This window comes from Hyperoodon ampullatus (assembly GCF_949752795.1).
Source record: "Hyperoodon ampullatus genome assembly, chromosome: 1".
Taxonomy (NCBI): domain Eukaryota; kingdom Metazoa; phylum Chordata; class Mammalia; order Artiodactyla; family Ziphiidae; genus Hyperoodon; species Hyperoodon ampullatus.
This window is the reverse complement of record NC_136914.1, coordinates 228,727,291-228,734,358: the sequence shown is the minus strand read 5'-3', so window position 1 is coordinate 228,734,358 and position 7,068 is coordinate 228,727,291.

The following is a 7,068-nucleotide window of genomic DNA, read 5'->3' as shown; positions in this document are numbered from 1 at the left end:
GAGAAAGGGAAGTGAAAACCACAAAGAGATGCGACCACACACTCCCCAGTGAGACTAGAGTTAAAAAGATCAAACGCCAAATGTTGGCATGCACTTGGAGCAACTGGAATTTTCATATCAAATGGTGCAGCCATTTGGGGGGAAGTTCTGACAGTTTCTTATAAAACAAGACACACACCTACTCTGTGACCTAGCAGCTTCACCCCTAGGAATTTCCATAAGAAAGGAAGACAAACACCCACAAAAGACTTGGACAAGAATGTTCCTCAGGAAGATAATGTAGGCCGTACAAGAATCAAGTCCCCCCAAAATCTCCTCGCTAAATTCCACAAAAGAATTTCACAATATCAAAGGTTCTTTGCCAAACTACACCCTTGGCATTACTTGAAGACAGAGTAGCAGAACCTCCAAGTAACCGTGAGTAAAGGGAGAAAAATCAACAAGTCCCGGGACCACCAACCTTCACGCCCCCATCCAGCCCCACCCAGCCCCCACCCAGCGCCAGGAGGACAGACGGGGCTGGCGTGGATTAGTGGATGGCACTGCAAAGATGAAAGCCACTTTCAACACGAGAACCCCTTCCTGACTACAGGAAGGGAGCTCACAGAACTACAAGGCCCAGATCCCATCAGAGGGCGCGGCATTGCTAAGAGAGCAGATCTTCCATGTTCTCACCACAGAAAACAAATGGTAACAGGATGGGGATGGTAGCTAATACTATGGTGGGAATCATCTTCAATTTATAAATGCATCAAATCAAGAGGCTGTACGTCATACATGGACACAATTTTTTTTTTTTTTTTTTTTTTTTCGGTATGCGGGCCTCTCACTGCTGTGGCCTCTCCCATTGCGGAGCACAGGCTCCGGACGCGCAGGCCCAGCGGCCATGGCTCACGGGCCCAGCCGCTCCGCGGCATGTGGGATCTTCCCGGACCGGGGCACAAACCCATGTCCCCTGCATCGGCAGGCGGACTCTCAACCACTGCGCCACCAGGGAAGCCCTGGACACAATTTTATGTGCTGATTAATCTTGATAAAGAAGGTGGAGGTCAGAAGAGGCTGGGGAGGGCAGACATACGATGTAAAGACAGATAAAGGGCCAAGTGAGCTATTCAAAGTTAACAGATTCAAGTTAAGAGGCCAGAGTGATGTGAAAGGACAGCATGATTTGAAAGGTCAGCTTTCCAAACACAGAGCTTCTGAGGAGAAAAAGGGAAAAAAGGAAGAGAGAAAATCCTATTAGTAACCAGGTAAAGAAAGAAAAAAGAAGAAAAAAGAAATGCAGTCTTCAAGACAAAGAGCCCCATCACCACAGCACACACACAACTCACTAAAACATCTGGACATCCCCAGGATGACACAAAAGGGGGCCATTAAGCTAGGAATCTTGTAAAATACCCCGAAGTCATAAATACAAACAAAAGAAAAGAAAGTACACAGGAGACTATTGGAGAAAATCAGGAAACAAAATTTCACACAAAAGAATTGATACAACTTCCCCCAGTTTAAAAGCAACCTGAAGCAGAAGAAAACTAAATCCATACAGAATTAAGCATCTTCAAACAGCCATCTGAGGGTGTGTAAAACCACCCTGAATAGAAATTCGAACACTAAAGTGAACCAAAAATGGGGAAAAGTGAAAAAACAGTTGATAAAATTCACAGAAGAAGGAGAAGGAGAAGAAGAAGGAGAAAGCCAAAATCATCTCATAAATGAGAAATAGGGTATAAGGTGCCCAAGGAAGAATAAACTTAAATGAAAATCTAATAAGGAGCATCGAAGATTGAAGACCAGGCCAGGAGAGACCAAGAGAAGGGAGTGACATAAAGAAACAGTAACGAGTCAGAGAGAAAGAAGGGAAGATAAGCAGAGGAGGGATAGTATTCATATCTTCAGGATCTCTAAAGAAGAAAAACAAAGCAATGGCACAAACAAAGCTCATATTTAAAGCTATAATCCATGGAAACTTTCCATATACTGAATCTGCACATCTCAAAAGGCCCACTGGGTACCTAGAAAAACAAACCCAGGCCAATCAACTCTGAAACATTCCTAGTACAACTATAAGATTCCCAAGATAAAGATAAAATCCTCAAGGCCTCCAGGCAAAAAGAACAGAGTCAAAAGAATGAGACTAGCATCAGATGTTTAAAACCAACACAGAAGCAAGGAAACGATGGAAAACATTAAAAAAACAAACAAACAAACAAAAACTCAGTGAAAGAAACCACAAACCAAGGATTTTTGGAACCAGGCAAGCCTGGAACATCTTGTAGCTCCAGAAAGTAAGACAATGAGAAAAAAAATATTTTAGCTTAAGAGAAAGAAAAGATGGGCTTGTTGAGAGAGTCCAGCAGCAGCCTGAGGTTGTCCCTGAAGCCAGCGCTGGAACCATCTGGTGGACAAAAGATTGTTACCACTGGATTCTAACCCATGGAGCAAAGCCATCATTCATGTGTCCCTACAGATAGGAACCAATAATCAAGTAAATGGGTGAGGAGAGGACACGGCTTTCCCTTCCAGGAGAATTCCAACCGGCAGTGAAGAGGGAAAGGTCAAGGGAGGCCTGACAGCGAACACCACAGTGATCGCTCAGATGCAAGATGTGCGAGACACTGGCACTGGTGAGTGCGGATTCAAGGAAAGGAAGGATGGCCACTTCACACGGAGAAAGCATCGAGGCAGCCCTACATCACTGTCAACGAGCCGTGTGGACACGGCGACTTCCTGACGCAGTTCGTGAAGACAGGCACGTGGGTGCTGGTGGTGGTGGGGGCTGGGGGTGCAGAGGGGGTGGGGGGGTCTGGCCAAAATGCATCCCCTCGTTCCCAGCAGGGGAAAAGAGCAGATAAACTCAAATTGAGGGGCATTTTACAAAACAACTCGTCAGTACATAGTTTCTAAAGGTATCCACGTCATAAAAGACAAGGAAAGACTAAGGAAGGGTCACCTACTGGAAGAGACCAAGGAAGCAGAACAGCTGGGATCCTGGTGGGACAGAAAAAGGGCATCAGTGGGGAACTGGTGAGAGGGAGGCCGGTCGTCCGGTGACTAGTGTAGAGGTGCTAATTAATGTCCTGGTTCTGACCATGATCTACAGGAAGATGTCACAGAAGACGTTAACACCAGGGGAACCTACAGAACTCAGTGCTATTTTTGTGACTTTTCTGTAAGTCTAAAATTAGTTGCTTGTAAAACTTTTAAAAAGTATTTGGGGACTTCCCTGGTGGTCCAGTGGTTAAGACTCCGCACTTCCAATGCAGGGGGAGCAGGTCTGATCCCTGGTCGGGGAACTAAGATCCTACATGCCACATGGCACGGCCAAAAAAAAAAAAAAAATGTGTAACACGTACATCATGGAAGGCTCCTCAGAGAAGGGGTGAACTACTCAATGTGGATGCATCTCAGAATTCCTACATGGCAGAGGGAGACAGAGACAGAGATGGAGACAGAACAAGCTCTCTGATGTCTAAGGGCACTAATCCCATCTTGGGGGCCCCACCCTCGTGACCTCAGCCAACCCTAATTACCTCTAAAGACCCCACCTCCAAGTGCCATCACATTGGGGGTCAAGGCTCCACAAATGAATTTGGGGGACATAATTCAGTCCACAGCAGCACCTATCCATGTGCAGGAGTTACCTATGCAGGTGTTAATTAGGGGTAGTATTGATTGTCTTGATTGCACTTCTCTATAATTTTAGAATTTCCTTTATAATCGGGAAAAAAAAAAAGGCAAAAGTCAGAGGTAAAGGTGCCCAAGTGCTTACCTAGTGTACTGGTGAAGACTTGGGAGGGGGAGTCCCTCACACATGGTGAGACTTGCACAGAGGGTCCCAGCCCTTTGGGGTGGTGACAGAGGCACCCCAGAGATCTGCCAGAGCTGAGCTGACCCAGTGCTCATCTGAGTCACAGGCTAGAGGTAGAGTCACAGAAGAGGCCAGCAAGGAAGGGCCCCCTGTCTGTAGGATCTTTGCTGGATGCTGCTGCAGGGGACCTAGCCAGCCTGACAGCCCAGCACCAGGGAGGGAGTGGGGGTCCCAAGGCTGCTTACCTGGAGTGCACAGATGTGACGCTGACTTAAGAGGTCTGTTCCAGGCGCAAACTGGCTGGGAGGCTTGACCCTTTCACTGAGGTTGGCCGCAGGCAGGTCACCCTCAGCAGGAGATCCTGGCTGGGTACGAAGGACAAGGCCTCACAACTTTGCACTGGACTGTGGTACAGCACGGTCGCTGGGGTACGGCTCACAGCCCACCGACCCCTGATAGGAAGGGTCCAGGCACTGGGCCCTGCCCGGGAGCAGGGTGAGTGTGGAGGCGAGGCAGCTCTGCTGGGAGATGGGATTGTCAGACCCCAAGGTCGGGCAGGGCAGAGCTGAGGACGCAGGCCTGGTGCGGGATCCAGGCCCCAGTGGAGGTCCCTTAAGTCCCCTGACTATGCCTAAGAGACACGGGGCATAACGCTCGTCTGTGACTCCGGACAAGGACCTTCCCCTCCCCAGGTCTCAGGCTCCTCACTTCTGGGAGATTCACTGTGAGACCATCACTTCCTCCCTTGCAGGCTCTGGAGGATGTGCTCCGAGCCTGGTTCCCTGAAGTCCCACCTCTGTCCTCAGGCCTCTCCTGGGCTTCCTGCAGGGTGATAGCTACATACCTGAGCACAGGTAGCGAAACCAGAACAGTGCCTGGCACATAGCAGGTGCTATGGAATGGGTGACATTTTGATTCTGACTCTCCTCTGTCTCATCTTTTTCTTTCTTATAACAGTTTATTTATCGTTATGCCGTGTTCACAGTCGCCTAGATCTCGCGGGCATCACGAATGCAGACTTGTGGTGCTGAAGCCCCAGACCCCGGGACGTGCTGACAGGGGTGCCGTCAGCTGCCCTCCTGAAGGCTCGGCAGCGTCCAGTCACGTGTCCTGGAAACGCGTTAAAGGAGGAACTTCGCTCCTTAATCCTGAAGTTTATGAGAAGGTAGGCAGGGATCTCTCTGCCGTGAATGTGGGGAGAAACTACTGCAGGTAGTTGCCAGATCGAGTCTTAGTTCACGGGCACAAATCAGCTCTCAGAAAGCTGCGAAGGACGAGAAGGGCCCTGAACCCTGGCAGACGGCCTGCCCGGTACCTTCTCCCTCCACCCTCCCCAGGGCAGGGGAGCCTCCGGCTGGGTGGGCAGCAGGTCCTCCCAGCCCCTGACAGCGCCCGGCTCCCGGCGTGGCAGCCGAGGCCGAGAGGCAGTTCTGATGTCCCGCCGCTCTCCTGCAAGCCAGCGCCTCGACCCGCAGGTCCGTTCCTTGCATTTGCAGACAAGATGCAACAGAGAAGCTTTACCGCATTCTGTCGCTGAGAACGAGGCTAATGAATCAAAACCTAAGATGCCGAGCGGGAGGGAACTGCTGAGAATGGGATCCGCCTCTCCCAAGATGCAAGGTCAAAGGGAGGGGCAGGTTTTCCCAGGAAAACTGTGGAGGCCGGTGCTTCCTCTCTGACTCCTGACAACCAATTAAACCCTTTATTCTGTGGCTTCCGATTCTGTGAGCATCCGACAGCTACGCCACCACCCCCCGGAAACGCAAACACGTGAGATTAAAAACTGGACGCCAAAAAAAAAAAATCGCAAGGGCCGCGCCTTCCTGAGGGAGGTTCGGTCAGCGACGCGTAAATGCCGGAGTCGCGCCCCCGGCGAATACCTGCGCGCCCAGCCATGGCCTGTGCGCCTGCCGCCGCGCCCCGCGGGGTCCCGGGAAACCAGCGCGATCCAGAGGGGTGGCCCATCGCCCTCGGGGACGCCTGGAGAGGCAGAGAGGACTCCCGCCCCCAGCAAAGGCGCCTTGGGGGCACGGGACCCCGGCCTGCGGGCTGTCACCCCGCCACCTTCGGGCCACCCCCGACCATCTCCGGGTCAGCTCAAGGCCACCTCCGGGCCATCCCCGACCAACCCCGAGCCACCTTACAGCCACCTACGGGCCACTCTCGGCCCACTCCCAGGCCACCTCCGGCCAACCCTGCCGCGCAGGGCGCCCCGGCCCGGGACGCACGGTGCCAGGCGCGGGCGCAGCGCGGAGGCCTGGCCCGGCCGCGGCTGCTCACCGAGGCTCCCCGCGAGCGGGCGGCTCAGGGGCTCCGGGCAGCGGCGTCCGACGGCCCGGCTCAGCCATTACAGTGGCGCTGCGGAGGGCGGGGGGCGCGCGTCACCGCGGGCGGGGGCGTCCCAAACCCCGGCCGTCCCCGCCCGCCTTCCCCGCCCCCGCGCGCGGCTCCGAGGCACCCCACCCCACCTCCTCGTCTCCTTTTCTGCCCATCCGATTCTTTTAAGGAGCAGGTTTGCGGTCTATTAAAATCAGAAAACCGTGTTGCCAAGAATAACCCGGCTGCGGCCGGAGGGCGCGGGGCGGGGCGGGGGGGAGAGGCCGGCCTCCGTGCAGCGCGCACGGCCGAGCGCCGGGACCACCGGTTACCGGGGGCGATCCCGGTGAGAATTACTCACCCACACTTCATGTCGGAGATTAGCAGCCGTGAGGAAGCACGGGATTGTTGCACGTGTGTGTTTTAACCATTAACTCTTGGCTTCCCATCTCCAAACGCTGCCTTTCTCCGCCCTGATGAGAGAGAAGCGCTTTTGGGAGACTTGCGTGGAGCAAATTAGTCCTTGCTCTGGATTCAGATCCACAGATCCATGGTTAAGACGCGCCTCTAGGGCCTGCTGGCGCCAGGATCCCAGCGCCGCCGCTGCTGCATCCTCCCGGGGTCTGGGTGCGCATCTGTAAAGTGGGAGGGATTGCCCACTCCCACTTCTTAGAGTTGGTGGAGGAGGTACGGTTATGAATGTGGCGGGAAGAAGGGGCAAATCCTGTTTAGGAAAACCCGTGTAGAGGGCAAAGGCTTCCCCCGTGGAATACATTCCTTCCCAGATACCAAGACTCAATAAACCAGCAAATCCCAGAGTTCTGAGCACAGAGAGCAAGTGGGGACCCTTAAGTGTGACAGTGACAGGGGCCTCCCCCACTTTGCCCTGGACCCATGCTTTCTGGCCACAGGAAAACCGGTGCTGTTTATTGATTGCTGGCTGA